Source organism: Panulirus ornatus, chromosome 22 (genome assembly GCF_036320965.1).
Source record: "Panulirus ornatus isolate Po-2019 chromosome 22, ASM3632096v1, whole genome shotgun sequence".
Lineage (NCBI taxonomy): Eukaryota > Metazoa > Arthropoda > Malacostraca > Decapoda > Palinuridae > Panulirus > Panulirus ornatus.
Window position 1 is genome coordinate 2,721,096 of NC_092245.1, and position 22,557 is coordinate 2,743,652.

A 22,557-nucleotide genomic window follows, 5' to 3' on the forward strand; every position below is an offset into this window, starting at 1 on the left:
TCAATACATACCAAGATGGTCCTCAAAATCATGTTCTCTATATTTACATTGTCTAGACAGTTTCATTTTTGCACTGTTTATAATTTCCTAATTCCCCCTTGCCCCACTGTGGAACACTACCCACTCAAGGGAACAGAGATGCCTATTTTTTACATGACTAAGATCCTTGACAGCAAATTATCTACTTCACAGAGGTATTATCACTGCCTGTTCTACAGGAAGTTACACCTGAAACACTTATACACAAAAATCCAACAAGTTATATGTGAGCTGTGATACGAAGAATAAGAACTCTCTGAGTTTTGAAATACTTTAAGAGATCTTTTTTTGTTATTCTAGATCCCTATAATATATTACTGTTTGTGTTTATATTTCAAGCAGATTTATGACTGCTTCTATTTGCATATGAATATCAATATACATGCATGTCAGACAGTTATGTTTTGATATCGTATTTTGTATTACTTCATGCATGTGTGTATGCATGTACATCAGTCTATCATAAGGTGAAAAAGCAATATGTTCTGATACATATTCATCGATATTGTACTGCACCAAATAACCGTCACACGATCATTTGTTTCCTTTTATCACAATATTTAAGAATGAGGTGAAATGTAAGAGTATTAGAGAAATCTAAATCACGATAAATTACTAGCACAAACCAAAGAGAGGATCAGGATATATATATATATATATATAATCAACAATCGATGTCAGCACTAGCAAAGAAAAAAAAGATATATGGTTCTTGAACCATGGAGAAAATTTTGTGTAATTCAACTAAACGTCAGTTTATATTAAGTTTTATCATTGCTAAAGCAAAACATAACATTTATACTGCAAAAAGTAGAATAAAGATGGCATTACTGCAAGCATCACAAAAATTAGTATGTCAGCGTCTTAAATTGCGCTTGTTTGTTTATGTTTCTCACTGAGCACGGCCGCCATTTGTAGTCTTCCCAGTCGCGCACCAGCTACTGACGTGTGCGGAGCTGCTGTCGTCTTTCAGAGCTAGGTTGTAGCTATTTCCCCCTGCGTTGTCGCTACCCTAACTTTGTTTTGAAGGTAATTTTTCTAAAGCTATTGTTCATCAATATCTTTATAAGGTTTTCTGTGCAAAATTGATATTTTATTGACGAGTGTCCGTAAAACCGCCTGGCCTTGTGCAACCACCTCAACCCCGAAAATTTTTCTGCATAGAACAATAGCCTGATTTTTTTTTTTTGAGGGGGGTAGCTAGTTTTTTTTCCCACTTTGGGGTTAGGTCCCTAGGATGGACCCGGGTAAGCCATCCACTGCCCCCCTAGGGGGTAGTGGGGTCGGACCTTCGATCAAAAATAAAAACGCTGATTATATTTTGGCTCATGCGACCGGAGCAACGACCCTCGCCTCCCTCAGTCCCTTCCAAATCAGGAAGATCATTGATGGATGGTCTGGGCCTGTTGGAACGGTAAGGAAACTGGCTAGTGGTAATTTATTGGTAAAAGTGAAATCAACGAATCAGGTGGCGGAACTACTTAAGTTGACCAAATTCCATACTCATGATGTTGTGGTCTCTATACCCGTTTCCATGACTTCATGCAGGGGAGTCATCTACTGCACTGATGTCATGGATATGTCAGAGGACGACATTGTGAAGGAACTGGCAAACGAGGACGTTATCGCTGCCAGGTTCATCACTAAATTCATCAATGGCGAACGACGTAGAACTCCCCTGATAACCCTAACTTTCGGAAAATCTCGTTTACCTGAAAATATCTCTATTGGTTACATGCGTTGCCAAGTTCGTCCATATATTCCAAATCCCCTACGTTGCTATAGATGCCAGAAATTTGGTCACCCTTCAAAGTCTTGCACTCTTTCTGCAAGGTGCGGGAAGTGTGCTGAGGAGGGTCATACTGCGGAGATTGTACGAGTAACAGGATGTTGTGTGTCAACTGTAATGGCAACCACCCAAGCTCGGACCAGGCCTGTCCCCGGTTCCAGTTTGAGAAAGAAGTGTGCACAACTAAGACTCAGAACAACATTTCATATGGCGAGGCTAGGAGGAAGGTTAAGGAGTCTCATGAGACTCCTAAACCTAATGAATCCTGCGCGTCGGCTCTGAAATGTAAGCCGGTTATGCGTACGATCTCTACGCAAACTCCTTGTGACACACCGACCACCACTGCCAAGAACCCAGTTCCACCTAATCCTATACCAATTTCTCCATCCAAAGGCCACAAAAAATCCTATGCCAACACCACATCCTCATCCAACCATAAAGATAAGAAAGAGAACAAGACAAATGTATCCCTAAACTTAACTAACTAGAAAAAACTACGTGGCACGTCATCGTACCAGTACCTCCACCAAAGAGGTCTGTGATTCACAAGTTCTCTTCGTTGGAGGACATAGAAGTGATGGAAGCCAGAACATCCACTTCCAGGGACCGATCATGTTCTCCTAGGGACTCACCCAAGTCCCGACATAAACGGGCTAAGAATACTGGTCGGTTACATAACTCTTAAACTAACACGTTCAACATCATCCAGTGGAATTGTAGAGGCCTTAGGCATAAGCAAGCATAATTACAACTGTTGCTTGCACTGTATAGGCCAGCCGTGATATGTCTACAGGAGACCCTTCTAAACGACACAGTCGAAGACTGTTCCGCTTTAGATAGCTATCACTCGTATAGAAGAGACGAGGATCGTGGGGTAGCTATCTATGTACACCAAAATTTACCTCACACAGGAGTGACTTTAAATTCTACTCTAGACGCTGTCGCACGTAGAGTGAAATTTAATAACACATACCTGGTCATTTGCTCAATATATTGCTTCCAATGCACTTCATAAAAAAAATGATGAGTTAAACTTGCTTGTTAACCAGTTGCCCCACCGTAAAGTAGTTTTAGGAGACTTCAATGCTCATCATTATCAGTGTGGAAGCATCAACGCAGACACCAGGGGAGAACAAATGGCTGATTTTATGATAAACGCCAACCTTGCTCTTCTAAACGATGGTAGTGGAAGTCGTGTAGATGATCGAACTGGCAACATCTCTGCAATTGATTTATCCTTTTCATCGCCGGATATACTGAACGACATCACTTGGAGTATTTATGACGACTCCCTAGGAAGTGACCATTTCCCGATCTGTCTTTCTTATTCATGCGACATTATTACCAACTCGTCTCCAACTTGATTTTAACTATAAGAAAGCAGACTGGGTGTCATTTACAAGGCAAGCCGTCCTTGATATATCCGGTGGTGACATTGATGCAAAAGTCCTCAAGGTTACCTCCACCATACTGAGGGCTGCTGAGAACTCTATACCTAAGGTTTCTACAATTTCCACAAATCATAGAGTTCCTCGGTGGACACCAGATTGCCGAAATGCACTGCGTGAACGCAATAGGAGATACAGGATGGTCGACAACGAGCCTTCAGATAATAACTTTGTTGCATACAAACGTGCGAGGGCTCAGGCGAGAAGAACTATCAAACAAACCATAAGAGACTCCTGGCGCGGCTTTGTCTCTACCGTGAACAAGGGACACACCAGTAAGTCAGGTTTGGCCCACAATTGATAAGATAAAGAGAAAATGCAAGCCACCACTTCCTCCTCAAATCCTCCACCAAGATCGAATAATCGACGACCCGGTGGTGGACATTGCCAACACACTCACCAGGAGATTCTCAGAAACAAGCAGCTCAGCCAGTTACGACCCGCGCTTCCTACACCACAAGCGACAGGCCGAGCGACAGTTACCAGACTTTGCCACAGAAGATACTTTTGATTACAACCAAACGTTCACCATGACAGAATTGCTTCTTGCCCTGAAATCGTGTAAAGGTTCGAGCCCGGGACCCAGCGGGATCACTTACGGGATGATCCAGCACCTTAGTCAGGCTAACCTGACTAAGTTGTCAGCATTGTACAATGAGATTTGGACGTCTCGAACGTTTCCAAACTCATGGCACTTTGCGCACGTCATCCCCATCCCAAAAGGTTCCGGACGCCTTACGAATACAAATTCGTTTCGACCTATTGCGCTCACGGGCTGCATTTGTAAGGTCATGGAGAGAATGGTCAACAGAAGGCTACTCTTTTTGTTAGAATCAAAGGGTTTATTAAATGATCAACAGTGTGCTTTCCGTCGTAACAGAGGCACATTGGATCATTTAATACACCTAGAACATTCTATCCTAGAGTCAATCAGTAAAGTGCGTTTTTTGGTTGCCGTATTTTTAGATTTAGAAAAAGCCTTTCGACATGACATGGCGAAACGGAATTTTGAGCAAACTTTATGCTTTAGGTTTAAGAGGTTATTTACCCATATTTATTAAAACTTTTTATACAATAGAACTTTTGCTGTGAAACTTGCAGCACTCGGTGTCACTTCGGACACATTTGTCCAAGAGAATGGGGAGCCGCAAGGCAGCGTTCTTAGCCCAACATTATTTGATATTATGATTAATGATATTCTGTCTCCAACTTCCGTCCCGCGAGATCTTAAATACTCGCTTTATGCTGATGATTGTGCGCTATGGCACATCTTCGCTTAGTGCACAATTTTCGGCTGAGCGGGTTCAAGTTGCACTTGAGTCCGTTCATCGTTGGGCGCTACACTGGGGATTTAAGTTCTCACCCAACAAAAGTATCGCGGTTGTCTTCACCGAAAAATTGATATCCCGAATTTGCATTTAACTTTAGACAACAACCCGATCCCATTTCGAAATACAGCTAAATTCCTCGGCTTAAATTTTGATAAAAGGCTAAATTGGAAAAGTCATGTCGACTATCTAGTAACAAATTGCAGTGAAAGACTAAATGTTCTTAAATGCCCTTCGGGTTCCTTCTGGGGAGCCGGCAGAAAATCTTTATTAATGATTTATAAGTCCTTAATTAGATCTAAATTAGACTATGGCTCTCAGGTGTATGCTTCGGCGAGCGAGTATACCCTGAGGAGGTTGGATGTGATACAGAATAAATTTTTGCGAATGTGCCTCGGAGCCCTAACCTGTACCAGAGTTCCACGATTGGAAGTTGAGGCCCATGTACCTCCTCTCCGACTACGACGTGAGATCCTGTCGTGGCAAAGCGGTATTCTGATGGCCAGAAGGAACAACACAACTGCTTGTCGCCTCATTCTGGAATGTTATCAGCTCGTCAACAGAGGCGTCAGGCCCCTGGCCGTCAGAATACACTTCCTCAGAGAGAACTCCGGTATTAAAGTGAATGAAGTGGACTCGCTGCTTAAGAATTCCCTACCCCCTTGGATGGGTTCCAAAATTAACATCAAGACGAGCTGGCTACCAACCAAAAAAGCAAACACATCGGAGGGCGAGGTACACCAGCGTTTTCGTCAGGTCATCACTGATCACTCATCGTATGTTTACTTCTACACTGATGGCTCCAAGACGGATGAATGTGTGGGTGCAAGTGTATGGTCGATGGAGTGTGCACTCAGATACCGCTTGCCGAACCATACATCTGTATTTTGCGCTGAATTGTTTGCCATTGATCGAGCCATAGACTATATAATTAATTCAAATTATAGTAAAGCCGTAATTTTTTCTGATTCTCTTTCCACTCTTAAAGCAATAGGCTGTGAATATACAGAGTCCTGTGAATTACAAGGCAATATCATTAATAAACTAAATTCATGTAAAAAAAGATATCATCTTGATCTGGCCCAGTGCCTGGCTGGTCATTGCAATATATACGGCAATGAGCAGGCAGACAGCTTGGCTAAGTCGACCTCAGAACTCGAGGAGATCGTTCGGATCCCTCGGAAGCTGGGGTCCTGCCTTTCCTTGGGGAAGAGATCAATCCATCTTCTGTGGCAGAGTCAGTGGACCAACTTGACCATCAACAAGAAATACAAGCAAGAAGTGGCGGACTGGCCCACCTCGTACCGCAAGAACAGAAGAGAAGAGGTCGTACTGGCCCACCTCAGAATGAACTGTACCTACACCACCCACCTGCAGCCATACACTACCAGAAGTTTTCCATCCGTGTGCCAACAGTGTAAACAAAACCTCTACAATAGAACACCTACTGCTAAAATGCAAGAAACGTGAACTACATAGAAGGAAATTTTTTCGCTATCACTCCAACCAAAACACTTCCTTCAACATCACTAATGTACTCGGGGATAACCCGAGTACTATTGACAAATTGATGGTCTTCCTCAGAGAAACAGAATTAATCAAGATGATGTAAGGTGGTTCGCGGAGTCTCCTCTGTGGCGGAGTCGGCTTGGTGTGCGGCTCCTCCTACCTGGGCTGGTCGCATGGTGGGTGGACATGTCCATTCATTAGGCGGTCGGCCTCGGAGGGAGGTGGTCATCCTCCGGGTCGGCTGCGCCATGGTGTTGAGTCGGCGGACCTCCGATTACCTATCTGTGTGCATGTCATGGTGGAAGCCTGTCCCTAACCTGTCGTATCTTCTCGCATTCTTGGGTAAAGTGCAACCGTGGATACTGTGCCGACTGGGTAAGGTATTTGCCGCCACGTCGGCCCAATACCCACAAATCTTTTATTTCCACTACTTGTGTTTATTATTATTTATATTTATTATCATTACACCAAAATTACACTTTTTTTCTTTCTTTTTTAATAGGTATTTAAGAATGATGACCTCAGTCATACACTAAATAGGGTTGCAGGTCCTGATGACCTTCCTCATAGGTCGATGGCCGTAAAACCCAACAAACAAGTCTTCTCTGTGTCGCCTCCCAAGACGTATGTGCTCTTACTCTCTGTATTTCAAGTCTGTGTTGCCTGATGTCGTAGTGTCTACTCGTCTTTTTGGTAAGTCAGACTTTGCTTAGCACTATGGCAATGTTTCTGCATTTTCCTTGACAAGTGGGGCTTCCTCGAGGTTTTATTCCGCGTATCAATACGTAGGAAGGATTGCACTGCTCCTAGCTAGGATACCAGTTTGGTTTCGTTTAGAATGCCACGATCAACTCTCTTCTTTCAGCTTTCCTATCTTCCGTTAGCCTTCCTTGCTTTCTTTGGATTATTTACTTATATTCAAATTTGGTGTCGTGTGTCTATTAAACATATGTGAAGTGCTGCGTCTGGTAGACTTGCATGTTTATTGTCTTTTAAGTATGGAGCAGAGCTTATATGGGCGTTTTTCACTCAGTAAAGTGTCTGCAAGGAAGTGTTTTTTAAACTTAGTGCAATGCGTTATGTTTTTGTGTGCTCAGGGCTGGGATCAAAGTAAAGTGTATTACCTTCGGTGGTTCACTCTGAATATTGTTAGTGAGACTAGCCCCGCAGCAGTAGCACAGAAGCGGACACCGTTGCATCGTTGCCAGCGAACTTCATTGGTTCGTGGGTTCGGAACCTTAGTTCTACCGTTCTGATTTGCCTTTCGAAGGGGCCAAAGTTGGCAGCCAGCCACTTGAGAGCCCGAACCACAAGCTCTTTTCATGTTGTGGGCCAGTAACCAGTGTTAAGCGGCAGTGTTTCCTCTAGTGCGTCTGCCTAGTTCATAGTTTAGACAAAGCTAAATGAGATTCGCTGACCCTTGCGTTCTGCTTGGCTTTCAAGCCTTAGAATTCGGTTTCGCAAATTCTGGTAAATGTTGGGTCCTTTGCTGTTCTATGATTTGCCAATTTTAGGTGCTTGGAGGCCTTAGTTGTGTAAAACGCTTCAGTTCTCTAAGACTTTTTCAAAACGGCAAGTTTTGAACATTATTAAGGCCAATAAAACATCGTTATATTCGTCTCTGATATAACCTTGCATATATGGAGTTTAGCTAAAAGAAAATAAGAATTCCGAAGAATCAACATGCTCAAAGACGTCAGTTAGGCAAGCCCTCATTGCTCCTAGCGGTGATAGCCATAACTACATGCGCAGCGACATTGCGCAGGGCATTGTGCAGTCGTTGCTGTCCGACACAGTCGCGTGTCAGCTACTGACATGTTCGGGGCTGTTGCCATTCTTTCAGAGCTAGTTGTTACTGCTCCTCCTTGCGTTGTCGTCACCCTTGCTTTGTTTTGAAGGGTTTTTGAAAGTTATTGTTCTTCAATATATTTCATAAGGTTGTTTTATGCAGAATAGATCTTTTATTGACGGGTGTCCGCAGGAGAACTCCGCCTGGCCTTCGTGCGACCGGTTCCACCCTGAAAACTTTCTGTATAAAACAATTGCCTCGTCCTTTTTTGGGGGAGGTAGTTAGTTTTCCCCCATTATCTTGGGTGGTTTGCCACTCGAGATTTTGAGGCTAGACCCCTATAGGATGGACCCGGGTAAGCCATCCACTGACCCTGTAGGTGGTAGTGGTGACGGATCATCCATAAAAAGTAGCAAAGCTGATTTTGTTTTGGCCCATGCGACCGGAGCAACGACTCTTGCTTCCCTCAGTCCCTTCCTAATCAGGAAGGTCTTTGATGGTTGGTCTGGGCCTCTTGAAACTGAAAGAAAACTGGTTAGTGGCGATTTGCTGATAAATGTGAAGTCGACGAAACAGGTGGCGGAAGTATTAAAGTTGACGAAGTTCCATATTCATGAAGTCGTGGTCTCGATACCCATTGCCATGTATTTCATGCAGGGAGTCATCCACTGCACTGATGTCATGGATATGTCAGAGGACGACAATGCCAAGCAACTAGCAAACGAGGACGTTATCACTGCCAGGCTCATCACCATATTTGTCAATGGCGAACGGCGTAGAACTCCCCTGTTTAACCTAACCTTCGGGAAAGCTCGGCTACCGGACAGTATTGGTTACACGCGATGTAAAGTTCATCCCTACATTCCGAATCCCTTACGTTGTTTTAAATGCCAGAAATTAAGCCACTCCTTAAAGTCTTGCACTCTTTCTTCTGAATGGGGGAGGGAAGTGTGCTGCGGAGGGTCATACGACTGAGGTCTGTACGGGTAATAGGATGTTGTGTGTTAACTCCGATGGCAGCCACCCAAACTCAGATCGGGCCAGTCCACAGTTCCAGTTTGAGAAGCAAGTCTGTGCAGTCAAGACACAAAATAACATCTCATATAGCGAAGCTAGGAGGAGGGTGAAGGAGTCTCATGAGATCCCTAAACCTAATGAATCCTACGCGTCGCCTTTGAAATGTAAGTCGGTTATGCGAACAATCTCGACACAGCCTCCTTATGACACGCCGACCGTCAGTTCCAAACACCCAGCTCCAGCCAACCCTACACCTACACCTAATCCTCCTACCACAGCCCATAACAAATCTTATGCCAATACCACATCCTCTGTCCGACCTATAGAAAGAGAACAAAACTAATGTATCTTTACACTTGATTGAACTTGAAAAAATTACGTCGCACTTCATTGTTTTAGTACCTCCGACAAGGAGGCCTGCGGTTTACAGGTCCTTTTCGTTGGAGAACATAGAATTGATGAATGCGAGACAATGCACATCCAGGGACCGTTCATATTCCCCATGGGGACTCTCCCAAGGCACGACATAAACGCACTAAGAAAGCTGGTCGGTTAAATAACTCTTAAACCAGCACGTTCAATATTATTCTGGGGACTTGTAGAGGTCATAGGCATCAGCAAGCACGACAAATGTTGCTTGCACTGTATAGGCCAGCCGAGATCTGTTTACAAGAGACCCTTCTATATGGCACAGTCGAAGACTGTTCCGTTGTAGATAACTATCACTCGTATAGAGGAGACGAGAATCATGAAGTTGCTAGCTATGTGCACCAAAGTATACCTCATACACTAGTGACTAAATTCTACTCTAGACGCTGTCGCACGTAGAGTAGAATTTAATATCGCATACCTGACCATCTGTTTGATGTAATGCTCCGGTTCCAATGCACTTGATAATGAGTTAGATCTGTTTGTTGATTATCTCACGTAAAATACTTTTGGGAGACTTCAATGTTCATCAGTATCAGTTGGGAAGTATCCGGGCAGACGCCAGAGGGGAACAAATGGTTAATATTATGATCAATGCTAACCTCACTCTTCCGAACGATGGTAGTGGAAATCGTGTAGATGACCAGACTGGCAATATCTCGGCAATTGATTTATCCTTGCCATCATCGGATATACTTAATATAGTATTACAAGAAAAACATGTTTTAACATTGTCAATGTACTCTGGGACAACTCGAGTACTATTGACAAATTGATGGTCTTCCTCAGAGAAACAATTAATGAAGATGATGTAAGGTGGTTCGTGGGTTGTTCTCTGTGGAGGGGTTGACTTCGGTGTGAGGCTCCTCCTACTTGGGCTAGTCGCATGGTGGGTGGATATGTTCACTCAGGCGGTCGGCCTTGAGGGGAGGTGGTGATCCTCCGGGGCAGCTGCGCCATGAGGTTGAGCCGGTGGACTTCCGAATGAATTATCATCTATGTGCATGACGTGGTGGAGGACTATCTCTAGTTTATCTTCTCGCACATCTTGGGTAAACTGCAACTGTGGCTGCTGTACTGACTGGACGGCGTTTTCCGCCACGGTGGCTCAATATCCCCAAAATCTTTTCTTTCCATTATTTTTGAATGATAATTTATATCATAGTAGAATTCTACCATTTCTAGTTTTTCTGTGTTTTCTATTTTTTATTAGAATAGGTATTTAGGGATGATTTCAATCACATTGAATCTAACGATGTATGCTAATAGAAAAATATGCCTCACTGTATTCAAATTGAAATAGAAATTAAACACCGTTCATCTACACAGTTCCAGTCAAACAACGGGTTGGATATCATGACCTTCCGTCCACCGTCGAGGATCACGTCACCCTCAGTCGCCTGTTGACGTCAGAAGAGGGAGGGAGGAAGCCGTCATGAGATCACTCAAATGTCTTGCGTCAAGGAAAGTGGTAACTCCTTCACGTGTAAGTTTGATAAAGGACATAAACCTTTGTCGAGTCAAGGAGGGTAAACCTTCGTGGAGTCGAGGCGTGAACCACCGACATAAGGAAGTGATTCACATGACGGTATGTGGCAGACTGGGACCCTCTTTCCGTCTTGTGTCAGTGTATTGAGCGTTGGTTCCTCACGGAGCGCTATGCTCTCAGGGCATTAGCCAGGAGGCTATAGTTTCTCATCAGGAAGAGAGTTGCCGTAGCATCCCAGGGAGGGAGAAGGGAGTAAACCCAACGCGTGGCAGTGAGTAAGACACTGTTGTGTGTCAGGGAATGAATGGCTTGGATGTGTCAGGCGTCTTCGTCTGTCTTGCAGTGACCTGCCGTATTTCATCAAGAAGGGATGTGCCAGTGCGCCAGGATGTGAGGTGCAGACGCATATCAGTTGATGAGACGGTCGTTTGAAAGTGAGCAGCTTTCATGTTAGGACGAGTCGGGCGTTGTTTATCAGGATTGGGGAGAACCTCTCGTGTGCCAGAGAACAGCCGCCATAGCATACTATCGCACATCGGGGCATAAGCCCAGGACGTGTGGTCGAAGCAATGCCACTTATGTTTATTAGGGAGAAAGAAGCGTTTTTTCGCCGTCAGACAGGAAGCCGCCCTCGTGTGCCAGGGAGTTAGTGGGAATAGTGTGCCCTAGAGTGAGGTGCTGACGTGTGCTAGAGACAGTGTGTTAGGAAGTGAGCAGCGGTTTTCTGTCGCCAACGTAGTAGTGTCAGACAGGAAGCCAGTCTTGTGTATCAGGAAGTTTGTCATGTATTGTGTCATGGTGTGAACTACCGATGCATGTTACAGACGAAGCCACCGACGTTCATGTAGGGAATAATCACCGTGTTTTGCCTCTGAAGTGTGTGGGGCAGGTAATCATCGTTACGGAGTTAGGCAATGTAGTGTATCTTGGAGTGAGCTACCGATGTGTATCAGACACGAAGCCACCGACGTCTGTCAGGGAGTGAGCCGTGTTTTTAGTGTGTTAGGTAGGAAGCCACCGTTATGTCTCAGAGATAATCGAATTTGTTTGCCATGAAGTGAGCTACCGACACGTATCTTACAGACGAAGCCATCGATGACTGTTGGAGTGAGCAGAGTTTTCTTTTTGAGTTCGTCGAAGTAATGTATGGTGAAGTAAGCTACCAACATGTATCAGAGACTGAGCCAACGACGCCTGTCGAGAGTGAGTAACGCTTTCTTTTCACATTTGTATTGTGTAGGGCAGGAAGCCGCAATGTACGTATAAACGAATTAGGCGAAATATATTGTCGAGGAATGAACCAACGACACCAAACTAAAGCGTCCCTTTAGGACATTTGTACTAGATGATGCCATACGATTATTTTCCACTTGCATGGTTTATGGGTCGTTAAAGTAAAGCTTTATATTCAGTCTTTTATTTAGGCTAATGGTAGACGGTTTTATAAAGGTTTTGTGGGACACATATGTGGGTTGTCGAATTAAAGTTTTACTTTAGGTATTTTCCTCTGGCTAACACTTGTGCGTGCTACATGGGTCATCAAAGAAAAGCTGCACGTTGGTGACTGTACTCTGGCTTCGCCAGACGATTTCATTTTGCTGTTGAGGGCACCACAGATAATCAAAGTCAAGCCTTACTGTGAGTTTATGCTGAACAATGCCAAACGATATTTTGCAGCTCTATCGAGCTCCACAGGTCAAAATGAGCTTCACTTTGGGAATTATATATCTTTGGTCCATGACTGGCGATTATGTTCAGCTCTTAGGGAGTGATATGAGCTTAAGGTATTAGCCGGGAGGTTGTGTGTTAGGGAGCGAGTTGCCGTAGTCTCCCAGGGTGAGAGCCACTGCAGGGAGTAAAGCACCGTCGCGTGGTGGTGGCTGACACACACTGCTGTCAGGGAGTGAATCGCCGGCATGTGTCGGGCTTCATTGTCAGTCTTGGAGTGCGCTGACGTCCTGTGTCAGCAGGAAACGGACCAGCACGCGCCAGGCTGTGAGGTGCTGACGTATGTCAGCTGGTGAGACATCATCGGAAAAAGCGGCTCTGATGCTACAGTTGTTCTTGTTTGACAAGGAGAGAATACTTTACGTTTCTCAGAGAACAAGCCGTCGTAGTGCACTGTCGTACGTCAAGACGCACGTATCTATATATATATATATATATATATATATATATATATATATATATATATTTTTTTTTTTTTTTTTTTTTTTTTTTATACTTTGTCGCTGTCTCCCGCGTTTGCGAGGTAGCGCAAGGAAACAGACGAAAGAAATGGCCCAACCCCCCCATACACATGTACATACACACGTCCACACACACAAATATACATACCTACACAGCTTTCCATGCCTTGATTCAATCCACTGACAGCACGTCAACCCCTGTATACCACATCTCTCCAATTCACTCTATTCCTTGCCCTCCTTTCACCCTCCTGCATGTTCAGGCCCCGATCACACAAAATCTTTTTCACTCCATCTTTCCACCTCCAATTTGGTCTCCCTCTTCTCCTCGTTCCCTCCACCTCCGACACATATATCCTCTTGGTCAATCTTTCCTCACTCATTCTCTCCATGTGCCCAAACCATTTTAAAACACCCTCTTCTGCTCTCTCAACCACGCTCTTTTTATTTCCACACATCTCTCTTACCCTTACGTTACTTACTCGATCAAACCACCTCACACCACACATTGTCCTCAAACATCTCATTTCCAGCACATCCATCCTCCTGCGCACAACTCTATCCATAGCCCACGCCTCGCAACCATACAACATTGTTGGAACTACTATTCCTTCAAACATACCCATTTTTGCTTTCCGGGATAATGTTCTCGACTTCCACACATTTTTCAAGGCTCCCAAAATTTTCGCCCCCTCCCCCACCCTATGATCCACTTCCGCTTCCATGGTTCCATCCGCTGACAGATCCACTCCCAGATATCTAAAACACTTCACTTCCTCCAGTTTTTCACCATTCAAACTCACCTCCCAATTGACTTGACCCTCAACCCTACTGTACCTAATAACCTTGCTCTTATTCACATTTACTCTTAACTTTCTTCTTCCACACACTTTACCAAACTCCGTCACCAGCTTCTGCAGTTTCTCACATGAATCCGCCACCAGCGCTGTATCATCAGCGAACAACAACTGACTCACTTCCCAAGCTCTCTCATCCCCAACAGACTTCATACTTGCCCCTCTTTCCAAGACTCTTGCATTTACCTCCCTAACAACCCCATCCATAAACAAATTAAACAACCATGGAGACATCACACACCCCTGCCGCAAACCTACATTCACTGAGAACCAATCACTTTCCTCTCTTCCTACACGTACACATGCCTTACATCCTCGATAAAAACTTTTCACTGCTTCTAACAACTTGCCTCCCACACCATATATCCTTAATACCTTCCACAGAGCATCTCTATCAACTCTATCATATGCCTTCTCCAGATCCATAAATGCTACATACAAATCCATTTGCTTTTCTAAGTATTTCTCACATACATTCTTCAAAGCAAACACCTGATCCACACATCCTCTACCACTTCTGAAACCACACTGCTCTTCCCCAATCTGATGCTCTGTACATGCCTTCACCCTCTCAATCAATACCCTTCCATATAATTTACCAGGAATACTCAACAAACTTATACCTCTGTAATTTGAGCACTCACTCTTATCCCCTTTGCCTTTGTACAATGGCACTATGCACGCATTCCGCCAATCCTCAGGCACCTCACCATGAGTCATACATACATTAAATAACCTTACCAACCAGTCAACAATACAGTCACCCCCTTTTTTAATAAATTCCACAGCAATACCATCCAAACCTGCTGCCTTGCCGGCTTTCATCTTCCGCAAAGCTTTTACTACCTCTTCTCTGTTTACCAAATCATTTTCCCTAACCCTCTCACTTTGCACACCACCTCGACCCAAACACCCTATATCTGCCACTCTGTCATCAGACACATTCAACAAACCTTCAAAATACTCATTCCATCTCCTTCTCACATCACCACTACTTGTTATCACCTCCCCATTTGCGCCCTTCACTGAAGTTCCCATTTGCTCCCTTGTCTTACGCACCCTATTTACCTCCTTCCAGAACATCTTTTTATTCTCCCTAAAATTTACTGATAGTCTCTCACCCCAACTCTCATTTGCCCTTTTTTTCACCTCTTGCACCTTTCTCTTGACCTCCTGTCTCTTTCTTTTATACTTCTCCCACTCAATTGCATTTTTTCCCTGCAAAAATCGTCCAAATGCCTCTCTCTTCTCTTTCACTAATACTCTTACTTCTTCATCCCACCACTCACTACCCTTTCTAAACAGCCCACCTCCCACTCTTCTCATGCCACAAGCATCTTTTGCGCAATCCATCACTGATTCCCTAAATACATCCCATTCCTCCCCCACTCCCCTTACTTATATATATATATATATATATATATATATATATATATATATATATATATATATATATATATATATATATATATATATACTCGTTTACAAGATGCATTGATTAGGGCATTCAGGTGCCCCTGCTGCTTCGGACACCGTAGAAAAAGTAAATTGCTCACAACAGTTCGTATACGTGTCTTAGAAATTCCCGTCGACAAAGGTTGTTTTGTGAAATACCACATTAAAAGCAGGACGAGCATATTCCTCATGTTTTAGTCTGGTCTGTTGACACTCTTCTGTGATTCTCTGTCCACTTATCATTACACGTTAGGGAAGTACTATAAATACATATGGTGTCATTGAAAACCATCGGCGAAATTCCATTTTCTATGGTGAGTGTGGTAAATGGTGATATAGGTTGGTAGAGGTGATAGAGTTGATAGAGATGCTCTGTGGAAGGTATTAAGAATATATGGTGTGGGAGGCAAGTTGTTAGAAGCAGTGAAAAGTTTATATCGAGGATGTAAGGCATGTGTACGTGTAGGAAGAGAGGAAAGTGATTGGTTCTCAGTGAATGTAGATTTGCGGCAGGGGTGTGCGGTGTCTCCATGGTTGTTAAATTTGTTTATGGATGGGGTTGTTAGTGAGGTGAATGCAAGAGTTTTGGAAAGAGGGGCAAGTATGCAGTCTGTTGTGGATGAAAGAGCTTGGGAAGTGAGTCAATTGTTGTTCGCTGATGATACAGCGCTGGTAGGTGATGCATATGAGAAACTGCAGAAGCTAGTGACTGAGTTTGGTAAAGTGTGTGAAAGAAGAAAGCTGAGAGTAAATGTGAATAAGAGCAAGGTTATTAGGTACAGTAAGGTTGAGGGTCAAGTCAATTGGGAGGTAAGTTTGAATGGAGAAAAACTGGAGGCAGTGAGTTGTTTTAGATATCTGAGAGTGGATTTGGCAGCGGATGGAACCATGGAAGCGGAAGTGAATCATAGGGTGGGGGAGGGGGCGAAAATTCTGAGAGCATTGAAGAATGTGTGGAAGTCGAGAACATTATCTCGGAAATCAAAAATGGGTATGTTTGAAGGAATAGTGGTTCCAACAATGTTATATGGCTGCGAGGCGTAGGCTATGGATAGAGTTGTACGCAGGAGGGTGGATGTGCTGGAAATGAGATGCTTGAGGACAATATGTGGTGTGAGGTGGTTTGATCGAGTAAGTAATAACAGGGTCAGAGAAATGTGTGGTAATAAAAAGAGTGTGGTTGAGAGAGCAGAGGAGGGTGTTTTGAAATGGTTTGGTCACATGGAGAGAATGAGTGAGGAAAGATTGACCAAGAGGATATATGTGTCGGAGGTGGAGGGAACGAGGAGAAGTGGGAGACCAAATTGGAGGTGGAAAGATGGAGTGAAAAAGATCTTGAGTGATCGGGGCCTGAACATGCAGGAGGGTGAAAGGCGTGCAAGGAATAGAGTGAATTGGAACGATGTGGTATACCGGGGTCGACGTGCTGTCAATGGCTTGAACCAGGGCATGTGAAGCGTCTAGGGTAAACCATGGAAAGTTTTATGGGGCCTTGATGTGGAAAGGGAGGTGTGGTTTCGGTGCATTATTACATGATAGCTAGAGACTGAGTGTGAACGAATGTGGCCTTTGTTGTCTTTTCCTAGTGCTACCTCGCACACATGAGGAGGGAGGGGGTTGTTATTTCATGTGTGGCGAGATAGCGATGGGAATGAATAAAGACAGACAGTATGAAATATGTACATGTGTATATATGTATTTGTCTGTGTATATATATATGTATACGTTGAGATGCATAGTTATGTATACTTGCGTGTGTGGACGTGTATGTGTATATACATGTGTATGTGGGTGGGTGGGCCATTCTTTCGTCTGTTTCCTTGCGCTTCCTCGCTAACGCGGGAGACAGCGACAAAGAAAAATAAATAAAAAATAAATAGGTTGGTAGTCCTGGCTACGGCCGTCCTCGGAGATGTACTATCTATAATCGCGATAAGAATGTATTTCCATCGTCGAGGACAAAATGTATTCTTAATTTCACATTTTGTCTCAGTCGTGGTTTATCGTAAAAAGACAAACAAGTAAAACGTTGTTTAGAAATTGACTGACGTCAGAAGAGTCGGAATACATTATAAACGTGGACGACGTCTGAATCCGAATTGTTACATTGATTCTGACTTGAACGGACTCACTTTCAAAATATATACTTTATTACAGAACAAAAGTAATTTTCCTACATAACCTTTTAGTAACATACGCATGTAGCACAAGTAGATGGAATATTAGTCTGTATATAGTCAAAAACGAATGTTACGAAACGATAAAAGGCCATGCAAGTCATTTCACTGGATTGAGACAGCGCCTTGCCATACAAAAAGCCCCGCTTCTGCTTCGAGATGACAGACGAGCGCAGTCATTCCAAAACCGAAGACTACTATGTTTCTGGTTCATACGTTCATTTCCTGGGTTGTTGTGTTGAGTGACAGAATCGCGTTAAGGGTTCCGGGAAGTGCAGTAGTGGAGGAGGCTTCAGGGGACTAGAGAAGAGGTAAGGTACTGGTCACTGAGATACTCGGGGTAAAACCCAATTTGCTGACAAAAGTCTTGTGGTGATGGAAAGGTTAAGATATGTGGCCACAGATGACAGGTCGCCGGCTCGATAACTGCCAGCTAGCTGGCTTCGTGCTCCCGGCTCGGAGTTGAATGATGTTTGCATAAACAAAGGCCTTATTTCTAGCCAGGTATGAGTAACATTTGGAGATTAATGGTTTTAACCAATGTAGAGTGAGTTGTGAACTATAGTTAGGTGTACTTAATATAATTACACAGAAAATGTAGAAAACCTATGAACTCGGTAGACTGACACTTCGAAGTATATTATTATTCACTCAGATGACAGCTTATGATTATTCGTCCTGTAATGTGTAACCCGCCATTCACGTTATTACAGTTAACATGGTTTTGTTAAATTGGTGGTTTAGCTCATTTGAAAAACTTTTTTTTTCTTTATTTTTTTTTAGATTTCCAACATACAAACAGTAACAGACCACCGGGTCCGTTTGAAGCTTCATGTTTCCAGTGAAAGAAATTAGAAATTGCTGTAAGAGTTCGCCCCACTGCCAAATATCCCTTATACGTGGCTACTTCATGCGTTCTCACACCAGCAAACCACAAAAATAATGGTACATTTTCATTATAATCATGTACTTCTGAGAATGTTAGGTAAGATTTTCATAAGCTACGGTCGGCTGGGCGGGGAGCTACTGCACTGGGTCGCAGTGAGGTGGGCGGGTGAGTGGTGGCTTCTGTACTGGATCATGGTCACGTTGGGTAGGTTCCGTCAGCCGCGAAGCGGTGGCTACCATACTGGATCACGGTGAGGTGGCCCAGAAATGGGCGATGAGAGTTGTTGCTACTGTACTGAGTTATGGTGAGGTAGGCTAGGGTCGGCTGGCCGGGGAGTGGCAGCTCGTCTACTGGTTCGCGTTGAGGTAGGCTAGGGTCGGCTGGCCAGGGAGCGGCAGCTTGTCTACTGGATCGCGGTGAGGTAGGCTAGGGTGAATGTTTTCTCCATCCGGGGCATCGCACATGAAGTTGCCCTGTCCTCAAATACTGTGGAGTGGAATAGAAGATGGGTGGAGAGCGGTAACCTTAACGACTGAATGTAAGTTATAAGTGTGTGTGAAAAGGAGTGGGACATGGCAGCAATAATGAAGGATGCATAGAGAATGAGATATCTGCATCAGAGTTTATTAGCAGCGTCTCTGTTCGCGGGTGACTATATAAGGGTATGGCTAAGTTCTGACAACATTGAAGTAGGTAATATATCTGGAAATATAATAATCATTATTGTAACCACATTTTCATATTAAAGATATGTATATTATGTAAAAGCCATGAAATTAGGATTATAACTCTAAATTTGATAATTGAAATTGAAATTTTCAGTTTAGGCAATCGAGAGTGTCCATTCCTTGTGAACATGGGTATGTTTCATTGTTGGCAGAGAGAACATGAGCGACAGAGGCAAACCCCCTCCAGCGAACGTGATGGGCATAAGACGTCTCCCCGTTTAGCGGCAAGCGAATTTTGCACAAGGGAACACACCATCCTCATCCTCGCCTGGGCCGCCAGCGTCGCCGTGTTCCTGCTGGAACTGCCCAGACATCGCTGCTCTCGTCGCTAAGAGCCAGGCACTGTTGGAGCCGTTCAGGCACCGCTGCTCTCGCCGCTAAGAGCCAGGCACTGCTGGAGATTCTCAGACACCGCTGCTCTCGCCGCTAAGAGCCAGGCACTGCTGGAGCTGTTCAGGCACCGCAGCTCTCGCCGCTAAGAACCAGGCACAGCTGGAGCTGCTACGGCATAGTTGTGTTGATGCTAAGAGCCAGACACTGGTAGTGTTGCTCAGGCATCACTGTTCTTACCGTAAGAAGGCAGGCACTACTGTACCAGCACCAGTGCTGATAGGATCCCCACATTATTAAAACTGTTTAGGTCATTTTTCTCTCATCGCCAGGTGGGGTTGCTCAGGTACCAGTGCTCTTGCCTTTGCCACCAGCGAGAGGGAGGGCTTAGGTAGTAGTGTAATGGCCCCTCCCATGACCCCCTGCAGATTGAAGGCACACTACCCTGTCTATATTTCATTATGTGACTCTGCCACCAGTGAGAGGGAGAGCTTAGGTGGTAGTGTATTGGCCCCTCCCAGTACCCCAGCTGACTCAAGAATTATCCCGTTGAGACATTCGCATTTCTCTGATATCTAAGACACTATTACACTCATATACCAAGCACTATTCATTGCTTACACACCATTGCTTTTATGCTTGGCGTGTCAAACATTGTTCCTCCACAGACCACCGGGAAATATAGGACTCTGGTGGTAGGTCACATATCCTGGACTTAGTAATAATCAATAATCAGCACAAAACGCTCGTATGTCGGTCCACAAGTGTGTTACAACGTCCTGGTCCTTTCTTTAAGTCAGGATTTCCATACTGTTACATTCCAGCACGAGTTACAACTTTCAGCAGTCAGTATAATAAACAACTGCAGATTATAATCTTGAGAAAATATATGTGAATCAACGACAGCACATTTTGCAGTCTAATCTTATAGAATTAGGCTTACAGTGGTTATACTTGAATATTCTTGTGTTCTATATTTCAATGTTTAAGTCAACTATGTATATGCTTGAGAAGGTTTTAATAGAATCAGTATGACCATGAAAATTTAACTAAGGTTGGTGTGTAGGATATCATAATAGCAGACACAGAGATGTACTGGAATACCACTGTAATGTTCAGAAGCTGTGATGAATGGTGGGTGGGCAGACCAAGCCAAAGAAATGAGGAACTTGGCTAGTACACTAACATGGGTTTGTTCCCCTATACACTGATTAAGGTGAGCTGGTCAGTAAACAAAGAGTAGTGGGTCACCCTCTGCACAGGTAAGGGTGGGCTGGTCAGTACACTAAGAGCAGTGAGCCATCCTCTACACAGGTGAGGATAGGCTGGTCAGTAAACAAGCCTGAATGGATTAACCACAACACAGAAAGTGACTTCCCTTGACCACTCCGACTGTCACTAAGTGAAGGCCACTTTGTTCAATTCACTTTAGTTTAATGTAAAGCACATTATTCTCCTGTTGGGAGAAATATTGTCATAATACACTGTGGTGATTGTACTTTAGATAAATATCAGCACTTATTTCTAGGTAAATAAACAGGTAAATCAGTAAGTCAGGATGTACTCGTCTCTGTAAGAACATTTTGTTTTTCTGTAGATTATCCAAGGGCCTAATATCCTGAGCGGCTCAGATAATGAGATGATCCGACTTTCCTTGAATTGTATTTCCTTTATGATTTCATGGTTGTCATTCATACTAGGTATTTGAAAGTGTTCAAAGCTTGTGTAGTTACATTGAAAAATAAATACTGTGTATATAAAACATAGTTTCTTTGTATCCTTCAAAGAACCCAAGAAAGGTGGGAACAAGAATATTTTGGCCTCGGGCTCCTACAATCCTTAATACGCCACTGATTACAGGAAGCTGTTGCAAGCAAAGGATTGTACACTTATTGTATGACATTGCTTGCATGAATAAGAGAAAATCATTCACAGTTTTGCAGCTACGAACAGGAAGGTGAGTTGTTAGTGGAAGATAAGGTGTATTGAGGAAAATGTAATCACAACTCGGCCACAATCAGCACGAGGCCAATTTCACTATTTTACACCATCGTTTATTCTCTGACTGTAGAACTGGACCAGGAAAAGGCTTTGCATTAAGCTGACAATACCAGCGTCGGTGTACTGACTGACGTGAGCATTGTTGAGGGAAATGATAACACTGCAATATGTCAAATGGTTGCAAAGTTGCAATAGGCATATCCAGAGGACCTGGAGGACTGCTTCACTGATGAATTCCTTCATTATGTCCAGTGCACAAAGGGTAAGTCACAAGTGATGACAAGACCCTCTGAATGCACTTCGTGAACTAGATACCTCACAGCTGGATATACTTTACCAAATAGATGAGTTGCTTTGAAACTTTGTGACTATTATGGCGTCAAATGCTGCATAGGATCGAGGTATAAGATATCTAAAAACATAGATTGTTAACCCAGCATGCTATCGAGTGCGTGATCAGTTTGTATAAGATGTGTGTGTACAGTGTTATGATTTCATACTTATTTTCAAGTGTGAGGAATTGATGGCTTTGATATAGTGCCTGGGGACCCAAGGTAGCTTAACTCTCACAGGGTTGTCATAAGTTACGTAAAAATATGTATGATGTGTATAAGTTCAATTCTGGTTTCATTTTGTGTCTGGCTTTCATACGTGTTCTTTGCTTTGCTCGTGATCTTTGATCCCACTGCTGGCACATGAGCCCGACCAAGGAAGATATATTTGAGAAATTCTACTCTCCCAGACTGATGTGGTGCCAATCTAGCGTGAATGCGATATGTAATACTGTATCTATTTTAGCTACTACCTCAGCGGCCAGATAGTGTCACAATACTAAGATGTTGTGTGCCTGTCGTCTGATCTGCTGTCATTTTGTTTTAATAGTCTCGGCGAAGAAGGTGGTGGCACATACCATGATATAGGCTTACGTGGATGGAGGAGCGGCTCTGCATGCAGAGAGAGTAGAACTGTGCACAAAGTAACAAGTTCCACCGAATATAGAAAGATTCCAAAAGTCTTGTGTTAATGATCATAATAGCGCACAAAAATTGTATCTATATCTGCACGGTGATCAGATTAAAAGCCTTGATTATCAG

The 22,557-nt window shown here is 43.7% G+C and overlaps 1 long non-coding RNA gene across 1 annotated transcript; it reads left to right on the plus strand.

Moving 5' to 3' along the window:
- The first annotated feature begins 974 nt into the window (after positions 1 to 974).
- On the plus strand, positions 975 to 21,206 carry LOC139756469 (uncharacterized). Its single transcript, XR_011714351.1, has 3 exons — positions 975 to 1,068; positions 10,678 to 10,834; positions 19,285 to 21,206. It is a non-coding gene; the product is annotated as an uncharacterized lncRNA (long non-coding RNA).
- The last annotated feature ends 1,351 nt before the right edge of the window (positions 21,207 to 22,557 follow it).